This window comes from Ailuropoda melanoleuca, chromosome 16 (genome assembly GCF_002007445.2).
Source record: "Ailuropoda melanoleuca isolate Jingjing chromosome 16, ASM200744v2, whole genome shotgun sequence".
In the NCBI taxonomy this organism is placed as follows: Eukaryota; Metazoa; Chordata; class Mammalia; order Carnivora; family Ursidae; genus Ailuropoda; species Ailuropoda melanoleuca.
Window position 1 is genome coordinate 74,033,598 of NC_048233.1, and position 15,165 is coordinate 74,048,762.

Below are 15,165 nucleotides of genomic sequence, written 5' to 3' on the forward strand. Positions count from 1 at the left end.
GCGCTGCCCCAGCCTCCCGCGCTCCGGACGCCCCCTCCGCAGGCCGGCTCCCGTGCCAACCCCACTCCCCCACCCCGCCCCCGCTCGGAGGGAGCCACACCCACACCCCGGGGTTCAGGGGGTCGTCTGGCAAGGGCGGGGGCTGCCCACTGGCACCTCTTCCCATACCCTCCCAGCCCTCCCACCGAGGGCGCTCACCGAGGGCCTTCAGCCTGAGTGCCCCCCAAGAAGTCCGGCTGGAGCCCTAACTTGGCCCAGAGCCCAGATGGCCTCTACCCCGTCCCCAGCCAGCACAACGGAAGGACTCCAGAACCCAGAGTGGGAACCATCCACCTTTCGGTGCCAATACCCCAACACACACCCGTAGCCCGTTACCCCCCAACCTTTACCTCGCAGATGTGGCAATGAATCATCTGCCCTGCTCCAGTTGTGCCTCTTGGGCAGAGCCAAGGAGTGGCTTGGGCGGAGGGGGTGGGCAACCCTAGGTGGATTTGCTGGGGGCAGTCTCCAGGCCAGTCCCACCCGCTTCTCACCAGACTGCCACGGGCACTCCTAGCGGGAAATGTGCAGCCCCTGCTGCCCTTCCGGAGGGACATCTGCAGCCCCTGCTGCCCTTCCGGAGGGGACATCTGCCGTCACAGCCAGAGGCAGCAGGCTGAGCACCTCAGTCCTTCGTTCTTTGCACAAATATTGACTGAGCATCTCCTGAAGACCAGGCCTCCATGGGCACCAGGGATTCACTGGTGACATGACAAACGGACCCCTGGCCTCTCAGAGTGGAATGGAGAGGCAGGGGAAGCAGGCAGAGTTGCTCATGATCAGCAGCCCCTGGGCTGGAAAGCACGGCAGAGAGTCCCAGCTCTGCCACCACGGAGGCCTGTCTGCTCCTCTGCAGAGGGGTAGCTGGTTGTGCAGCCAGAACCCCTGCTGCTCCTCAGCTCTGACCAAACGATGATATTCTCCGGCCAGGAAAGGCGGTCAGCTTCCATCGGCACCCATTGCTGAATCTCCGATTTCCAGCTGTAGCCTCTGCATCTCTCCCGGACTCGCCCCAGAGCCACGGAGAATTTGAAAACTCCAGGCAGCCTGGGAAAGCCTATGTGCCTGTTTCCTGGTCCAGAAGATGGAGATCCTGGTTCCCACCTCGTGGGGCTGCTGTGAAATGCCAGATGGTAGGTAAGACACATGTAAGCCCTCAGCACAATGTCCGGCACATGGCGAGTGCTGAATTGTGGCATGGTGTTGTTGTTACTGTTATCGGCTGGTGGGTGTTCAGGGTAGCCGGCACTCACTTCCTCACCCGGGGGATCATGTGGGCCCTGTACTTCTCTGGGGCACCCAGGACTCAGATGTCAAGACACTCTCCCCACCTAGAATCAGGTAGGAAGGACCCCACGCCCCAGGATCCCACCAGACCAAGGGTCATTTGTCTTGCTCACAACTGCAAATTCTTAATTGTAAATTCCCCCACCCCCTCCCACCTCCAGTCCGCCTGCGGATCTCCATCAAGCTGGGGCGTGACCCAGTGTGATCTCAGATCACCTCTGGTGTGTTTCCCGCCCCGCCTCTGCCCCACCTGACCTCCACCCACCGCAGCCAGGAGGATGGCAGTGCCGGTCCTCCGACCCCATTTCAAGGTGACTAGATCCGTTTCTCAGCCTGCACCCCACAGAGTGGCAGTGCTCTGGGATGGCTCACAAGAGTGCTGACCTTCCAGAAGCAAGGACTTCGTGTTTCAAAATTCCATTTGTCCCTCCATAGAAGACCAACCTCTAACAGCGCAGAGCTGAGCCATCAGAACCTTCCCTTTCACCCAGAGCTAATCCCTCCTTGAGACTTCAGCCTGACAAGAATAGTCAGGGTTTAGAGAACACCTTCTCTATCTCACACTCTCAGATCCAGCGCCTCATTTTTCAAATTCTGGTGTATTTCGGGTGGAAAGGAGGGAAACGTACATCTGGCTGACATGAAAAGATTGGTGTGGTTGTAACGTAAAGACAGAGTGGAATTTGGATTTTTTTTAAAAAGAATATTTAAACTCTAAAAATGGACATAGGTCCTGGTCTCAGGAACACCAGGATTCTGTTTCCAGTTTCCTGAAATCTCCCACCTGATAACAAGCCTGAGTGTTTCATGAGCACCTACTGTGTGCACTATACTGTGCCAAGTGACATAGGGGAGGAAAAAGAAGCAGAAAACAAGGCAGAGGGCTTTGCTTGGGGAATCTGGATCCCAGACAGTGAAGTGGGAAAGAGCAGTGGCTGCAAATGCGATCAAGTGCGCCACAGGTAGCCTTCGAAGTCAGAGGAAAATGGAACCCTGGAGAGTTGTTCAGGGAGGGCTTCCTGGAGAAGGCAGCAGTTAAACTGAGGCTTGAGGGATGGATAGGGTATAAAAAGGTGAAAGAGCAGGAGAGCCTGTGAGAAGCAGCAGTAGCCAGTTTGGGCTTATTTGTGTGAAGACAGAAAAGTTAATATTAATGGCTAATGTTTGAGGTCTTACCTTGAGCCAGGTGCTATGCTGTTTTCTTTGTGTGGATTATTTTGTTTAACCTTCAAAACAACCCTGGGAAGGAGGTGTTCCCATTCCCACTTTACAGATGAGGAAACTGAGGGCCAAAGAGTTTAAGCAGCTCGCCCAGGTTCGCAGAGCTGCTGAGCCACGGGGTCAACATTGGAGCGAGCTGCCTGGCCGCGCACACTCACCGCTCTGCCAGGCCAGTCGGTCAGCCCGGCTAGTGGGGGTGCTTGCAGGGAACAGCAAGAAGAGAGGGCCTTCAGAAGCCCCCGGGACCCCAGAGGGGTTTTCCTGAAATAGAGCCCCCCGGCCCTCCTGGAGGATTCTCATATGACACATGCCCTTTCCTCTCCTCAACACGCAGGCCCCTGGGGTGTTGGAAATTGGTTAAGGGATCTGGGGGCTCAAGATTTCAGGTTTTTCATATCTCTTGCCTGTCCATCCGGTGGCAGTCTGTGCTACCCACCTCGTGATCTCAGTCTATTCTGGGAGTTTGATGGCCCAGGCTTTGATTTAAGATGTCCCGCTACGGTCCTCAATTTCCCCTGTCTCACTGGTGACGCTGACGAGGCAGCGAACCCCGGAAGGATGGCTTCTGGCTCTTCCCAGACTGCAGGCCTGAAAGCCCGCGGCACCTGTAGAGAAAGTTCTGACCAGAAAATCTGGGTAGAGGCAGGCAGGCCCAGTGGACCTGTCCTCTGGGACCTCAGTTTCCCCACAGATGAAGTGGAAGGCCTGCTACTGAGGGGACCGTTTGGGAGAGGGTGGAGGAAATGTCAGAGGCAAGCTCACCCAACTCCCTCATTTCATAGATGAGCAGACTGAGACCCGGAGAAGTTAAGTGACTTACCTTCACTTCCTATGGCCAAACAGGAAGTGAGTTGAGCCTTCAGTTGGGTCTCCTACTTTTCAAAGACAACGTCTCTTACATACTTCTTATCCCCCCCGCTTCTACCCCGTTCTAGATGAATTCCTCTTCTGGATAAATCAAGGGACTGGAACTTTTTTGTGGTTGAAATAAAACAAATATCTGAGGGCCTTACCTCTGGCCAGGCCCTGGACTGGTCCCTCAGATACAGGTGATCCCAGTTTTTCCTCATACGATCCCCGTGCATCCCTGAGCACAGAGGTCGCCAGGCCTTGCCAGCTCCTGCATTCAGAAAACCACATCATTTTGGCAAAAATTCAAAATTCCTTTTCTTGCCCTTTCTTGCCCAATCACGTCCTCAGCCGAAGCTCCTCGAAAAGTCACCCCACTGGCCCACCTTCTGGGGTTTCTGTGAATCCCTCAGAGGGATCTTGCATTGCTCCCAGACCAGCCTAAGTGCTACAGCCCCCACGGGCCACCTGTGGTGTTTGTCTCCTCTTGTTCTAGAACTTGCCAGAGGCCGTGAGGCTGCTTGAAGAAGTGCCCCCACCCCCTGCCCTACCTCCCTGATTATAACCCTGGCAGGGAAGCTAATGTCCAGGTGAAGGAGTGACTGATGCCCCCGTAGCCCCAAACCTTGGACAGCCCCAGAGGTAAGGGGAGCAGCCTCCTCCCCAACACTGGGGTCCGAGGTCCCCAGGGCCAGGAAGCATAACTGCTTAGGCCCCGGGACTCTTGACAAAGAGACTGTCCTGCTGGTGACTGCACCGTCTAACCACTGGCCTCGAATGCGGGCCAAGGGGCCAGAGAGGAGGGCACCATTGCCTCCTTACTCTTTCTCTTCTTAGAGCCACTCCCAACAGACAGTCCCTCTCCCTCTCCAGTTACAGAACAAAATGCCCTGAGTGAATTAGAGGATGTCAACAAATCTTGGTGGAGGGGAGGAAACAGGGAAACTGATTTACTTCTGGTAAGTAGCCACGCCACAACACACCTGCTGCCCCGACCACCCCGGGCATCCCAGGGCCCTGGCCCTTCTGGGCCTGGTGGTTGGGAAGCAAGAGTGAGTCCATGTTGGTCCTCAGCCAATCCCCCAGGCTCCACCATCCTTCCTCGGGCCTCACATGGTCCAGCCCAGGTCTTGCCAAGACCAGTCTCATCCAAGTCCCCCAAAGTTTCCAGGAGGAAGGAGAAGTCAGAGAAGGCCAGCTGTCCACTTCCTGCTGAGGAGCCTGCTGCAGCTGCCCTCTGAGCAAGCGGTCCAGCTTCGATGTTGACCTTCCCTGAGCCACAGTGCCGTCCATTGCCACACTCACCCCTGGAGGCCCAGGCTGAGGAGAATCAGGTGGTGGTATCAGGATCCAGCCCTTGCCCCAGTGCTTCCCAGAGCCTGCCAGCTGGGGAAGCAGAGATGTGGCCACAGGGCCTGTGTTCCTCTGGAAACTTCCGCCTCAGGCTCCCCTCCCCCCACCCCCACAGGGCATCCCACCTGAAACACCGGCCACAGAGCTATGAGAAGATGGACAGACTGACCAAAGGCAAACAAGGCCTAAGGAGGCTGCAGACCCTGTGTCTGATCTAAAAATAGGGTGCAGAGAATATCGCACAGCCCCTGGGACAGGGAGGGTGGTGGGAGTTGGGGGCGGACAGAACAGGAGCATGGGCTACAAATAAAACGCACATCCTGGGTAATTCCCAGGCCTCTGTTGGGGTGTTTCCATGGCAAGGGAAGCTGGGCCAGAGAAGACAGGATCCTGGGAGGGCTGGGCTCCCTCCCCTGCTCCTGCCCACAAAAGCCTCAGTCCCTGGATCGGACAGTTCAGACCAGGTACACGGTCCAGCTGAGAACTGGCAAGGCACAGGGAGAGGTCTGAGCTCTGTGAGGCAGGTGCCCAAGCTGGCAGGGATAGGAAGGAGGGACGGTGTCTGGGCCCAGGGAGCAACTAATGGTGTGTGCTGGGACTTTGGGAGGCTACCAGGAATCTGGCCCAGACTCTAGGGACGTGGGCTGCCTAGAGCAGCTGGGAACTCCAGTCTGGTCTCTTACCTGAGGCAGGAGGAAATCAAGCCCCCAGGAAGCCTGGATCCTTGTCTGGTAAACTCTTGCCCCCACCGTCCAGATTCCCCCCCATCCCCTCACTCGCTTCCAGGTCAGCCCCTCCCTGTTCTGCCTCCTGTCTCCTTACCCCTCCTCTGCCCTCATCCTGCACCCCTCGTTACCTCTTGCTCATGGGGGCTCACTTCATATTGGCCTCCAAGGCAACCCCTTCCCCAGCCCTGGCTGGTGCTGAGAAAGTAGGAAGCACTTCCAGCACATTCCCCGCTGGCAGGTGGTGAGGAGCAGGTTGAGAGTGGGCCCTGCTCCGGATCTCACAGGCAGCGTTAAAGGGCATAAGGTCAAGGTAGGTGCCAAGACTGTCACTTCTGAGGAATCCGGGAGAAACTCCGCAGGTAGGTGGACAGACTCATCTTGTGTACCAGCACACAGAAGTCCCGCCCCGGGGAGTCCGGCCCAAAGGCAACCACAGCCCTGCGTCCTGGATCAGTTCCTGGGGTAGGAGCCACCTGGCAGTGGAGGCCTGCTTCTAGGTGGCTCCCTATGGGCCAGTTCATCCCCCAGAACCTCAGGCTCTGTTCGTGCACACCAGGAGGGGAAAACGGATAAGGTAAGCATTCAATGTCCACTTCCTTTTTCTCTCCTTGTCCCCATTCCTCATCTGCCCCCAGCCTCTCGAAGCCAAGGCCACTGTGTACGTCTGCAGGTGCCCCAGGCCCTGGCATTCCAGCGTCAGGAAGCCAAGCAGAGAATGGGAGGCATCATCTGGGCTCCCCCCAGCCAGGGCTGGGTCAGACTGAGGCGCTTTCCCTCCTCGGCCAGAGGGAGGAGGGGAAGTGGGTGTCCTGCCAGGTGTGGTCAGCCCTTGGTCAGGGGCCCACGGGCACCTCCCACTGGACAGCCCAGCCCTGGTCAGCGCCGTACCGGCTGGCTCTGGGAACTCAGCCCTGGAACAATGGAGCCATTCACACAGCCTGGGCTTTGCACAATGACCCTCTTGGTCTATCTCCATGGCTAGACGGTGTGTGAGGAGGAGGGTGTATGAGTGAGTGTGTGTGTGTGTGTTGAGAGAGAGAGAGAGAGAAAGAGGGAGAAAGAAAGAAAAGAAAGAAGAAAGGGAAGGAAAGAAGGGAAGGGAAGGGAAGGGAAGAGAAAGAAAGAAAGAAAGAAAGAAAGAAAGAAAGAAAGAAAGAAAGAAAGAAAGAAGAAAGAAAGAAAGAAAGAAAGAAAAGAAAAAGAAAGGAAGAAAAGAAAGGAAGAAAAGAAAGAAAGGAAGGAAGAAAGAAAGGAAGAAAGAAAGAAAAAGGAGAATCTGAAGGTAACTGGAGAGCCCAGACAGAGGTAGAAGAAAGAAAAGAAAGGAAGAAAAGAAAGGAAGAAAAGAAAGAAAGGAAGGAAGAAAGAAAGGAAGAAAGAAAGAAAAAGGAGAATCTGAAGGTAACTGGAGAGCCCAGACAGAGGTAGAAGAAAGAATACAGACCAGGGACTTAAATAAACCTGACATCCATCCTTTGTTGGACAATTACTGTGCCAGGCAAGTGAGTCAGTTCTAACATTGCGCCCATTTTAAAGATAAGGAAACTGAAGTGAGGTTGAGAAGTTAGAAGTCAGAATAACGAGAACTTCTAGGCAGGGGTATTGATTGGGAAGAGGCACAAGGGAACTTTTGGGATAATGGAAAGTACTCTGTTTGGGGGCGGTCACCTGGGTGTATACGTATGCAAACATGCATTGCACTGTCCACTGAAGATTTGAGCAGTTTGCTGTATGTAAATTAGATTTCATTTTTTTAAAATGACAGTACATCCACAGAAGGGAGCATTACCCAGCCATAATTAAAGACTAGGGGAGTTCTTTGTATACTAATATAGATTGCCAAGATACACTGTTAAGGGAAAAAGAACGATTTTCCAGATAGTGTGCAAACACGTTTTAAAATACTCTCTATACATATCTGCTTGTGTGTGTTTAAATCATCTCTGGAGAGACACACAGAAATCATAACTGCCTTGGGGAAGAGGAGTCACACTGCTGGACCCACAGGCTGGAGGAAGACCTCCCATGATATCCCTTTCCTTAACCCATGGGACCGTATCACTTCTTCAAGTTCAAACACCAAGTGAAATTAAAACAAATGATACAAGAGTGCCCAAGATGCCAATTCCCAAGCCCCCATGCCCCCTGCTTCAGTGCGTTTAATTCCAAAGCCAAATAGCCCCCCTCCCCTTTTCTCACTCGTCTCCAGCCTGTCTCCCTTCCTCAAAACCTGCCAGACTGCATCTGTGGCTGAGGCTGCCCGGCTAGGTAAAGCTCATGGCTGGGCTCCACCGGGGACCATCCAGAACCTTCTGTGGCTTGAGAGTCAGGAGGCCGGTCGAGCTGGGGCTGCAAGGAGGAACGAGCAGCTGACGTCCCAGAGCCCAGCCCCTCATCGGCCCCTGAAATAAGTTGGGTGCTGCAGGCTTCCCCTCCAGCCAAGGGCAACTGTCCAGGTCCCCAGGCAGCCTCTTCTCCTCGCTCTACTGTCACTGCCTTGTGGGCTCCCCTCCACGGGGTGTCCAGGCAAACTCAGTGAAGGCCCAGGCCGAGGAGGCCAGCAGGTGCAGCCAGAACCTCTGCCCGCCTGGCTGGGCTGGGGGAGGGCGGCGAGAGGCAACCGTCCTCCTTCTCCGAGAGACGCAAGGCTGGAGCTCACTGCCCCTGAGCACATCCTTCTCAAAACGTGCCTGGGTTCAAATCCCAGCTCTGCCATCTCCTGGCTGGGGGACCTGAAGCCAGTCACTTTGTCTCTTTGGGCCTCCATGTTCTTGTCTACGAAATGAAAAACAGTGATGCGGCCTGCCCGGCAGGATGACCGTGGGGGGAATGGGAGGCTAAGGTGCCTCAGCCCTGAGCCCCGAGCAAGGCAGGTGGGTCTGAAAGAGACCCACTCGCTCCCACTGAGTAGCGTCTTCCGAGCAGAGCTGCAGAAACATTTATATAGTGCTTCCCAGAGGGGGTGACCAAGAGGGAGGACCTGCCCCTCCCTGTCAGGACTCCAGGTCCCTCCTGGGTTCCCCCCCACACACAAGGGTTGTCCCAAAAGCTGAAAGGGACAGTCAGGGCTTGGAAACCTGGTTTCTAGATCTCAGGGCCAAGAGGCCGGAAGGCTCATGGGGCACTGGGGCCATCTTCAGGACTCCAAGAGTTACCACAGGGAAGAAAACGAAGACAAAAGTAGTGGGAGTTCAGGCAGGACAGGTGTCGGCCAGGCCAGCGTCTCAGCAGTGTCACCTACCTGGTTTTCTTTACCTTACCAGATGTTTCATGTTCAGGGCCGACACACACCGCACCACCGCAGTGGATCCCAGAGGCTAGGACTGACCTGGACAGCTCTAGCCTGAAAGCTGAGTGGCTGGGGGCAAGCCACTGGATCACAGAGCCCCACTTTTCTTACCACTTTTCTTACCTGTCAGGATCCCAGATGTCCCGCCTGCCTTCCTCCTTTTTTTTTAAAGATTTTTTTTTTTTATCTGACAGAGATAGAGACAGCCAGCAAGAGAGGGAACACAAGCAGGGGGAGTGGGAGAGGAAGAAGCAGGCTCCCAGCGGAGGAGCTCGATGTGGGGCTCAATCCCAGGACCCTGGGATCACGCCCTGAGCTGCAGGCAGACACTAAACGACTGAGCCACCCAGGTGACCCCTGCCTGCCTCCCTCCTGAGTCTCGTCCCTGTGAGAGGCAGAGGCCATGGCCCTCCGCAGCCTTCGCTTGGCAGCGTTAGGGACCCCCCATCCCTGTGCGGGCCTAATGCCAGACAGAGTAGTAGCAACAGCCAGGCGGCTGCCCCGTCCTGAACGAGCTCACATCCCAGTGTGGTGGAGGTGGGGCAGAGACAAGCCAGAAAGAGCGGCACCAGGCCACACAATGATAAAAGGTGGCGGCAGGGGGTAGCAAATACCCTGGAACATAGAGGAAGAGGTTCATTCTGCTAAGGGGGTCCCCAAATTCCCCGGCACAGGTCTGCTCTGAGCATCACATCAATGGCCCACGTCATCCTCCGTAGTGACAGGAGGAGGCAGGAAGGTGGGACAACTAGGAACAGCTCTGTTCTAGAGTAAGCACGCCAGGGCTCCCAGGGGGCAGTCGGCTCGTCACAGAGATGGGCACCCAGAGTCCCCGCTCCCAGGGCAGGCTGCTCCCCAGCGCTCCTGTGGCCACTCCGTCCACCCACCTCCCCCGTTCACTGGTCAGGCCCTGCCTTTGTATGGGTAACAGACTTCCCACAACCAGATGTCATTCCTTGGTAGGTGAGAGCTTATAAGCAGTTCCTTCTCTGCGGTGAGAGAGTCTCTCAAGACCCTAAAACAGCCCTGTTTCTCGTCCTTACCCACCTCCCTGCTCAAATCCACACCAGAGGGGCGCCTGGGTGGCATAGCGGTTAAGCGTCTGCCTTCAGCTCAGGGCGTGATCCTGGTGTTGTGGGATCGAGCCCCACATCAGGCTCCTCTGCTATGAGCCTGCTTCTTCCTCTCCCACTCCCCCTGCTTGTGTTCCCTCTCTCGCTGGCTGTCTCTATCTCTGTCGAATAAATAAATAAATAAATAAAATCTTTAAAAAAAAAAAATCCACACCAGAAATGAGATCTGAAAAACTCACACAGAGCGCCTAACCCCAGGAAGCTCTCCATAGGTCTAACCATCCCCCTAGAGCCCGAGAGGCAGGTGAGGAAACACCCAGAGTTATTGCAACCAGCCCATCTGGTTTCCTGGGAGTTCCAGAAAAAAAAAAATCTGCCCTGGAGGTGAGTTCTCTCTGTCCCTCTCCGAAGTTGGTCAACTGCCCTTGCTCAACCATTCTCCAAGCAAGCCCAGCATACATCTGTCCTAGAAGGGTCTCTTCGCATTAATGATTAGCTCCTCACCCTCTCAAAGAAAGACATCTTTTTAAAGGGCAAAATCTGCCAACCGCAGCCTGCAGGGCCCTGAGCCAGGCTGTGGAAACACGAAAGGGACACACTCTGGGGTACAGAACTCCCCACCCCACTTCTCAGGTCAGAGAACAAGAAAAGACTATCAGAGAAAGGGCCCTACTGGCCAACAGGCTGGCACGGGAGGGTGGAGAGGCCCAGGATCCAGCTCCCGCTGCAGAGGGAGGACGTTAAGGCAAAGGGGAGACCCACAGAAAGAACATTGAAATAGGGTCCCTGGGGAAAGTTTTTGAGGTACAGACCCCTGCTTCAACCCACTGAGCAACTGGCAACTTAGGTCAAGCCCCTACTAACAGAAAAATTGCTGTTCCTCCTTCCAGGGGCACCCGCTGACACTCCTTGTCCTACAGAGATATATTGGGGGTAGGACGGGTGTCTGTTAGGCCACGAGAACAACCTTCTGACTGGGACCCGGAAGTAGCAAAGAAGCAACTTTGACCTAAGAGCCTTCAGCCTTGGTCCCGACCCCTCCCCAGGAAGGTGTTCCAGGGCAATCCTGGCTGGAGTCAGAGGGATGTCCTAGCTCGCCTTTAGAGAGTGTTCCCCTTGCTGAGGAAAGCCCTCCCCACAGGCAAGCAGGTAAACAATGGGCTCTTCTCACCTCCTGTCCGGACCTCCATTTTAAATGGGGATAGTAATAGGATATACTTCCTCGGGTTGTTGAGAGGAGTAAGGGAAATAAACGTATTAAATACAGCATTTAACAAAGTAGCAAGTACATAACAGATACTGAAAAAATGCTGGTAATTCTCATTATTAGCTTTACTATCGGACTTTAAGACTGCCTGAAAAGCATCCCTCTGCCACCTCCTTCCCCACTTCCCCGCCCCCGTGATGGGCTCCCCCACCAGTGACAGGTCTGCTCAGCCTTGGAAACAAACACAAAGAAACAAAAAATCTGGGCTTCTCGAATGGGGACTTCAGGCCTTGCTTGGAGATGTGCAAGGCCTTTCGAGAGCCAGAAGTGGAGAGTGGGGGGGTGGGGAGAGGGAGCCTGGGGCCCCAGGGACAGCTGCAGGCGGCAGATAAGGGCCAGAGTCCGGCACAGGCGCTGAGCGAGCAGTGCAGGGCTCAGACAGGTGTTTGTGAGAGAGACGGCAGAGCAAGACTAGGAAAGCCAGGAGACAGGGAGCCGCCCACAGAGGCTCTCGGTCCAAGTCCGTCCCACGGGGAGGAAAAAGGAAAAGAAACGAACCTCGACAAGGGGGGAAAATGTTAAGGTCATGCAGAGAGAACTGTGAGCACCTTCTGTATGAGGCCAGGGAAAGAAGGGCCTCTTGGCAAAAGTGCAACCTGGAAGGACCTTCCCGGAGCCTCTCGGCCGGTTCCAGCTCTCATCCTTTCCACTCCAGACTCCTTCCCGCAGGACGCAGGGGGCTGAGCTCTCAGGGCACACTCCTTCAGGCAGGGCGGGTGGCCTGCTTCTGACTGGCCCTCATTCTGGTGCCCTGGGACAGCACAGGAACCCCGGGGCCTATGGAGCGGCAGACAGTTCCCCCAGAAGGCCAAATCCGAAGTCTCACTTCACTGCTAAGCAGTCCAGGGATCAGAAGAAGCTTTCATGTAAGTAAGCTTTCATGCTCCACCTGCCTTTTTAAAATACTGGGTTGAGCCCTCTGGCTTTCAGTGGTGACCTGGGCACTTGCTCTGACCCTGGGCTAACCTTGACACAGCCCCAGGGCTGCCCTTCAGTCAGGGCTGAGTCTGGGCTGGCCCACTGCTCTCTCACGCTACCTCCTGCACAAAGGCACCCCTGCCTGGTGTCACCCCGGGCACCACAGCCTGGCCTGACAACCTTCCCACTGTCCCCACCTCTCCCACATCTGTCTGGAGAGCAGCTTGCCAGCTTTGATGTCTGGCTTCAGGTCACCTCCCCTGCCAGCCTCTTGCCTCAGCTCCCTCTGGGGAAAGTGGAATTCATTATACTTTTCACACCCCAATCTGTTACCATTTTGCCCCTTTAAATGCGCATTAGATGAGAAGTGCCTCAAGGTCAGGGCCCTAGCTTAACTCCTCAGCTCTGGAAACCCCAGACCCAATTCAGGACCCAGCTCGTGGGATGCAGCTGACAAATGACTTGCAGAAAGTGGCCTCAGAATGAGAGGTCCCCATGAGCCGGTCAGTGCATTCTCCCAACCAACCCCAAAGCAGGACACTGCGAACTCAAACCCTGATCAGAACCAGTGCACCCTCCCATCCATCCATCCTTCAGTGCACTGAGAAGCCCAGTCTGACCCTCGGAGGGGGAAAAACCCTCCTGGCCCAGGAATAGAACCCTGCACACAGGACTGCAAACAAGTCAGTCTGATGATTCACCACGGCAACCAGCTTCCCCTTCATTTCAGGGAGATAGAAAAGACTCAGCCCCAAATGCCAGCATCTGTGTTACTGTCCTTCTGAGGCCCCAGCGACACCCACACAAGCGACAGTTCTCACCCACACTGCCAGGCACCCCCCAGGGCTGGGCCTGCTGGGCTGACCTCTGACCTGCCTGCAGAGGGGGCCTGGCTGCCCTGCACTGCCCTTGGGTGGTACACTTTGCCCAGAAACAGAAACCAGCAGGAAAAGTCAGGGAGGGAGAGAAGACAAGGTTTCTACAAGGAGGGGGGTTTCCAAGGGCAAGATGTGGGAATGAGGCTGAGGTGAAACCCAACAGAACACCCAAGTGTGCCCGTACGTGCACAGATGGCTTCCCCAAGAAGAGCCTCAGCTGTGGCCCTGGGATTCCCGGAGGTGACAACTGAGAAGGACCCTGTGTTCAGGCCGGAAGTGGGCGCTGTTTTCTTCTGAGCAGATCATTCACATATTTGTCACAGAGGAAGCACCCAGGGAGGGGCATAGTCCCAGCCCCCCCCCAGGGGGGGTCATTGTCCAAGGGGACAGGCACTGTCCTAGAGGTGACCATCCCGTACTCAAGGAGGGCAGAAGCTGCGACATGAATCTCGCTATGCTTTTGACAAAGAATACACAGACCCTGGAGGCTGACTTGGGGCAGAGGCTGAGACCCGGGTTTTCCAGGGACTGACGTCAAGTGGGAGGAAGGTTCTGTAAGAGCAATAGAAAGAAGTTCACTTTTACCAAACACCTGTAATGGCCGAGCATCCTCAGTTCATCTGCACAGAAACCCTCCATTCCCAGCGAGGGGATGGACAAGCTGCCCTTATTTTATTAAAGTTTATAAAGAGCTGTTCATCCCGAACACCGCGTTCACCCTCACTAGATCTCTGTTAGGGAAGGCCCGAGCTCCCTTGTTCACAGGATGTGTAAACTGAGGCTCTGTGAGGCATCAAGTAGCTTATCCAAGACCAAACTGTCTGGTGTCACACCCAGGACGCTTTGCCGCCCTCTTGTACATTGAGATGAGTGGAGGTGCCGGGCAGGGAGGAGACAGCGGGCTGAGCATTGTAAGTCTCCGGGGGAGAGTGGCCTCCTGCCCTTGCATTCAAAAAGCCAACAGCGGGCACCCTGGGGAAGGCCGGCAGACATGACCTTGTGCCCGGGTTGGCTTTAAGTGCCGGTGGGTCGATAAGGGGCTCTAGCAGAGGGCGCTTGGCCTTGATGCACTCATTATCAGGAAAGATGTGAGATCATCCCCTCCTTCTCTCTAGGGGCGGATCGTATCACCAGCACTGGGTTCACTCCCAGGGTCACAAAGTGAACACTGCTCCTGTCACCCAACAGGTGCCTGGGTCAGGCACTGGAAGCACAAGACATGGTGGACAGGTCATTGTGGGGGAGGGGTCAGACAGTATGATCAAGGGCAAGGAGGTGACAGGAAAACCTGACTTCTAAGAGCACCCCCTCCCAGGCCAAGGGTCCAGGCAGGAGGTGAAAGAAAATAAATCCAACAATGGCTGGAATGGTAAAGACAGAGGAGGAGAGGAGGACACTGAAGACGCATTTCACAGCTCCCGAGAGAATGATGGATGACGACGGAGCACGCTGGGCGGACGGACCAGTGGCAGGGAGGCCAGGTGGGGAGACCAGGAGCCCCAGGCAGACACTCAGGCACACTTCAAGATGGCTTGGTCTCACCTCACCGGTCTGCTGTCCATCTTAGGTCTCCTGAGCTTTTCCAGGTCACACTGCCCAGCCCCACCATGAGCCCTTCCCGCTCTTGGTCCCTTCTAAAGCAGAGAAAACAGCTATAGCCTCTGCTCTGAGGTTGCACAGGGATGCCCGAGGAAGGAAGGGAGAGGAGCCCGGCCAAGGGGGAATGGCAGTGGGCCTCACTTAAACTTGAGAGGTGAAAAATCCAGAATAACACAGAAAACAAACGAGACCAATGTTTCCTACCGTGCGTTCCACACAACAGGTATTACCAGAAATAGAGGATCCTATGGCCAAAGCAATTTCAGGAAAGCAGAGTTAAGCAGGTTTTTATAGCAGGACTTCGCAGAGCCTTCAATGGGCCCCTATGCACAGCAAGTCTCCAAGAGGGAAAGACCATCTGTAGCATTTCTCAAACTGGTTTGACTGAGGAACCCTCTCATCACAGAGATTTCTCAGGACCAGTGTTATGTGGAACATGCTTTGGAAAACACAGGATGGAACGGAGCAATCCGGTTCCCAAGCTGAGTGTTTCAGCTCACAAGGAATTCAGCGATCAGGCGAGACAGACAGAGACTTCCCACCAAAAGGCAGACAAGAGGCAGAAGTGGCTGGGCCATTCCGTGGGCTGTCTCTGAATATATTTGCAAAGGACACTACAGATAAAGGACTGGTATCCAAGATCTACAAAGAACTTCTCAAACTC

General features: G+C 55.1%; 1 protein-coding gene across 4 annotated transcripts in view; it reads right to left on the reverse strand.

Moving 5' to 3' along the window:
- CHST1 (carbohydrate sulfotransferase 1) overlaps positions 1-15,165 on the reverse strand; it is a 101,379-nt gene that overhangs the window by 16,938 nt on the left and 69,276 nt on the right. Inside the window, exons 2-4 of one of the 4 annotated variants that reach the window (XM_034645414.1) lie at positions 3,561-3,667; positions 2,984-3,152; positions 390-1,155 (exon numbers count right to left, since the gene is read on the reverse strand). The gene's annotated coding sequence lies outside the window, so the exon portion shown is untranslated. Of the gene's footprint in view, positions 1-389; positions 1,265-2,983; positions 3,153-3,560; positions 3,668-15,165 lie in introns of those variants that run through there. The other 3 variants (XM_034645415.1, XM_034645416.1, XM_034645418.1) reach the window with 3 other exon arrangements.